Source organism: Berghia stephanieae, chromosome 4 (assembly GCF_034508935.2).
Source record: "Berghia stephanieae isolate SIO BIC M18660-M18661 chromosome 4, UCSD_Bste_1.3, whole genome shotgun sequence".
Taxonomy (NCBI): Eukaryota; Metazoa; Mollusca; class Gastropoda; order Nudibranchia; family Aeolidiidae; genus Berghia; species Berghia stephanieae.
This window is the reverse complement of record NC_088363.1, coordinates 66,888,558-66,894,330: the sequence shown is the minus strand read 5'-3', so window position 1 is coordinate 66,894,330 and position 5,773 is coordinate 66,888,558. Positions and strand designations below refer to the sequence as shown.

Below are 5,773 nucleotides of genomic sequence, written 5' to 3'. Positions count from 1 at the left end.
CATCATGATAATAATCATCATAATTATTATTATTGTTATTATCAATATTTAACCATTTTATTATCATCATCATCATCATCATCATCATCGTCATAATCATTATTATTATTATTATTATTATTATTATTATTATTATTATTATTATTATTATTATTATCATTATTATTATTATTGTTGTTATTATCACCATCATCATCATCATCATCATCATCATCATCGTCATCATTAGTATTATCATTATTATTATTACTATTAGTATTGTTATTATTATTATTAATGTCATCATCATCATTATTATTATTATTATTATTATTATTATTATTATTATTATTATATTTTATTATTATTATTATTATTATTATTATTTATTATTATTATTATTATTATTATTATTATTATTATTATTATTATTATTATTATTATTATCATTATTAATAATATTATCATTATTGTTTTTATTATCATATATTATCTTATCTTTTTAAAGGCTGAATAAAGTAATTATTCTTTAAATGCCTTATACAAAAGTTTATAATTTCAAAATCGTAGATAGCTTGTATTGTATTATTCACAGACATTTTTACAGAACTTTGAATGTAAGGAAAACGTATATCAATACGCAATGTAAAGTCGAACATTATTGTCAAAGAATACTGAAGTTATTTATAATTGTTCATCATTAAAGGAATCATAAATGTACAAAGCTCATAGTATTAGTATAATGAAATATTAATAACAACAATAATCATAAAAGCAACAACGATAATAATCATACATAAATCTCTGATAAATTATCACGATTTAAGATTGTCTCAAATGAGATGCATTTTACTTGTCAATATTTTCAACATTTGTTATTATTATTATTATTATATATTATTATTATTATTATTATTATTATTATATTATTATATTATTATGTATATATATTATATATTATTATATAATATGATTATTAAATTTATATATTTTAGATTATTAATAATGATTATTGATTAATATTTTAATTATTATTATTATTATTATTATTATTATTATTATTATTATTATTATTATTATTATTATTATTATTATTATTATTATTATTATTATATATTATATTAATATTATTATTATTATTATTATTATTATATTATTATTATTATTATATTATTATTATTATTATTATATTATTATTATTATATATCATCATCATCATCATCATCATCATCAATGCATCAACCATGTGATGAGATGGATGTCTGCAAATAGATTAAAATTAAATGGCGACAAGACCGAAGGCTTATTCATTGCTAGTTCCAATAATAAGACAGATTCATTTACACTGGCACGGACAATCAACGATAATGACAAAATACAACTCACAACATCAGAAAAAAATCTCGGTATCACCTCAAAGAGTGATCTGTCTATGAACAAACATATGAACAATGTGAGAACAAGTACTATCTGCATTCTAAGAAATATCAGAACAATCAGACCATTTATTAATAGGGAAACTTGCAATAAATTGGTAACATCTTTGATATTCCCGAAAATGGACTACTGCAATGCACTGTTTGTTGGTCTCACAAAGGACAAAATAAATAAACTCCAGAAAATACAGAACATGGCAGCCCGCGTTGTACTGCAGAAAGACAGGAAATCTGCAGCTCCCGAATTACGACAGTAACTGCATTGGCTGCCAGTGAACCAGCGGATTAAATATAAATCTTTAACTATCGTTTTCAAATGCTTGGAGGGCTTGTCACCAGCATATCTCTCAAACCTCATTGTATATTGAACGGTATAATCCAAAGCGATCGCTTCGATCAACGAACGACCTCAAATTGAAAACACCTCGCTGTCGAGTGAAGGCTGGTGAACGCGCCTTTCAGCATTCTGGCCCAAGGTTATGGAATTTACTACCACTACAGAGATACGTTCTTCGTCTTCACTAGAGGAATTCAAGCGTCGATCGAAGACATTCTTATTCCGACAGGCTTTCTTTTGATTATGTGTATAATTAGCGTTGTTCGTGTATTGTGTTAGGGCTTAATCCATGTTATGCGCCCAGAGCCCTCCTGAAGAAGGGATGTTTGGCGCACTATAAATATATACCATTATTTTCATTATTATTATCATCATCACCATCATCATTATTAAACTATTGAATAAAACTCACGATTTGTTTTCTTTTGTGGCCAAGATTAGTCTTTTGACGTCATTTTTTGGTCAGTGTCAGTCTATAAGTTAACGATGGCTACGTTTGGCGACTGTACACGAATGTGGTAAGTAACGATAATTGGACTCAATAGTCTGATATCATGTCGTTATTTGTAGAATCTGCTGGGGCATAATGATTGATCCTTTGATTATTTAAGTTATAAAACGTAGCATCTGCGTCTTCTCATCCATCAGAGAACGTAGAAAATGTGTCTACGTTCGCTTGGGGTTTATGATCGGTCATTTGACGTTGGGAATCGCTACCGCGCTATTACTAGATTCGATTGTTGACACAAAAGATACGTCTCGATCTTTCCACAATACAGCGTATAATTTATAATCATTAAAATAGATAAGTTCTTCTTTGTGATAGCCTTTATTTCTCCGCAAATATTGCGGGTTCTCCACTAAGTTTTAAAACATGATTTTGGCAAGCAAGCGCATCGGACGATACGGAGTACGGAGTACTTCCACGAAGTACGGGGGAGAAAATTCCTTACAGAAATAAGATAAGATAGGAAAAGATAAAATAAAAGAAACTTTACTAATCCAATAAAAAAAATGGACTTGGAAATTACGTTATGTTCACAAGACGATCTCTCTCTCTCTCTCTCTCTCTCTCTCTCTCTCTCTCCCTCTCTCTCCCTCTCTCTATCTCTTTCTCCCTCTCTCTCTCTCTCTCCCCTCTCTCTCTCTCTCTCTCCTCTTCTCCTCTCTCTTCTCCCTCTCTCTCTCTCTTCCCCTCTCTCTCTCTTCTCCCCTCTCTCTCTCCTCTTCTCTTTCCTCTCTCTCTCCCCCCCTCTCTCTCTCCCTCCCCTCTCCTCCCCTCTCTCTCTCTTTTCGCCCCCCCCCTCTCTCTCTCCTCTCTCTCTCCCTCTCTCTCTCTCTTTCCCTCTCTTCTTCTCTCCTCTTCTTCTCCTCTCTCTCTCTCTTCTCTCCTCTCTCTCTCTCTCTCTCTCTCTCTCTCTCTCTCTCTCTCTCTCTCTCGCGGGCGCGCGCGCGCGCGATCTTTTTTATTTTTATTTTATTTTATAGAGTGGATTTCTTTTGATCGCACCTAAAGTGAACATTTGGACTAGGATATATTTATAGTGTTTCCAGGCGGATTAAGAGGAAGAGGGGGTGGTGGTGGTGGTGGTGGTGGAGGAGGAGGAGGAGGAGGAGGAGGAGGAGGAGGAGGAGGAGGAGGAATTTAAGGTAAAAGAGATGTGGCGGTGGAGCAGGAAATAAAGCTGGTTGTGTTGATGGTGGTGGTGTTGATGACAAACAAAATAATGATGCACGTTTTTAATGAGTGTATTACCCTTGTTTCATTATGCTAAACGCGCATCGTAATGCTTAATTTATGTGCTTAGCAGGGCATATGGAAAAAGCATTCCATTTCAGACATTACAAATTATAGCCTGTCCGACGTCCTTCTTGTACAAGTAGATCGTAATCGTAAATTACTAAACTTTAGCTTAAAATACCTTTAACTACTAAAGGTACTTATCCACACCTTGATAACGGTGGCGTCGACGACGAAGACGATGATGATGATGATGATGATGATGATGATGATGATGAGGAGGAGGAGGAGGAGGAGGAGGAGGAGGAGGAGGAGGAGGAGGAGGAGGAGGAAGATGATGATATGCTGTTAGTTTTACATACTTTACAATAAGTAACCGATATTTATCCTTCTTAAAATCCGTAATAGTCCGTTTTCTTAGCGGCAAGTTCCGTGCTTTTTGTGCACTTTTTGTAACCAGCAAACTAAGTATACAAATTGGTGCAGAAAATTATGAAGATTCGAAAAATAGGTGGCTCCAAATACCATTTTTATTGAAAAGACCTTAAAATTCGTCGTAAAGTCTAGTGAAAACGCGCACTTTGTGACGTTTTGGCGCTCGATGATAAAAGTATTTTTTAAAAAACATTCTCACCCATTAAGAACATCTTGATGTGTTTTTGATCGTGGAGATATTTTTGTTTTAATGTTTTCCATTATTATTTACCAAAAATATAGCTTTTAATTATTTTAAAACATTTTTTTTTGGTCTTCTGACCGCAGAAAAAACCCCAATAAAAATTGTCCTTTTTTGCCCGTGCAAACAAAACTATGAGTCATTAGGTCGACCTATCCTTTACTAAGTATGTACTAGGATGTCTTAGCGCCTGTAAACGAAAAAAACAACAACAAGAGACTAAAAAAAATATTTAAAGCAGTTAAAGAGGTTTCTTTCAACCATTGTGTACAGTACAATAATGCTAAATCGAAATGCGGTTTTGTCATCTGTCACCGCCTCTCCCTTCGAGATAACGACAGCTCCATCTACCGACAATGGCATCATGTGTTGTCTAAAAAATAACTGAGAGAATGAGTTTTGTCTTTTGAACGATGTCAACAAACTACAATTTTATTTTGTGCAATCGATATTCATTGAAAAGGTAAGGAACAATCTTTTTCATCTATTATAAATGTCTTATATCATCGTGATGTTATTTTACTTTATGCGCATGCTAGTGCGATAAGTATTGCGCAATGTATGACAAAAGAATTGAGTTGTGAAAAAAGAATTGGGTCAGATCAAAGCTGAGTCACAGTCATATCATAAGCCCCCAGGATGCAAAAGATAGAGTAAGATTATGGCCCATGCTTGGATCTGAAAATATTTTTCTATCTTAGTATAATATAAGTTACATGTGCTATGTCAGTACTAAATTTAGACCCTTTTAGATTCGATTAGATATAGATTAGCCTGTCGATGATTGATGATAGAATAACGGTGTTTATCATTACTGCTGACCGAGAAAGAAAAAATCATAACTAATTTATTATTAACTCAGTTGATCAAAAAAGAACATCTCCACACACAATTCTACCAATACACGCTAATATTCACACACATTGCTTTACCTTTTGCATGTTCAGGTTTGGTTTTTTTAAACAATGTATTGACTTGTTTGTTATATTTCTACTTGCCAGCCTCACAGTCCTTTGTTTCCTTAAAAGCATCATGCCTGGGGACCTCGTCAAATGGGAATGCTAGTTTGATTTGTTGAATGGTCAAGATTGCAAGGACTAAAGTTCCATTCTAACAGGTATTTGGAAGTATGTGTTCGTTGTATGTGTGTGTTGATGTTGTTGTTGTTGTTTTATTGTTGTTTTGCAGAGAATCTTACCACTGAGCTATCCAAGCCCCGTCAACTAATATGTGTTTAACCTTTCTCACGCAAACACACACACAAATACACACTAACACGCATACACACACACACACACACACACACTCGCACGCACACAAACTTGTTCATTCTGTCATCTCTCAAGCTACCCTATATCGCCTTAAGATGGTAACATTTTCTGTAACTTGAGAAACTACGTAATTCACACTTTGTAGGAAATAACTTTAAATATTGTCTCTTGAGTATGTCATGGGGTTTTGATTTATTTTTCTTTCCTTCCTAGAATGCGCTAATATGGCAGGAGGAAAGAAGCGGCAGACATCCATTGTCGACTGTAAAAATCTGAACAAAGTTCCAAGACTCGATCAAGCTTCCCCTGAAATTGACTGGACGAAGTGCCTGT

At 33.6% G+C, this 5,773-nt stretch overlaps 1 long non-coding RNA gene across 1 annotated transcript; it reads left to right on the top strand.

Moving 5' to 3' along the window:
• Window positions 1-4,303: 4,303 nt before the first annotated feature.
• LOC144972083 (uncharacterized) lies at window positions 4,304-5,773 on the top strand. The gene is made up of 3 exons (XR_013645259.1): window positions 4,304-4,632; window positions 5,171-5,286; window positions 5,654-5,773. It is a non-coding gene; the product is annotated as an uncharacterized LOC144972083 (long non-coding RNA).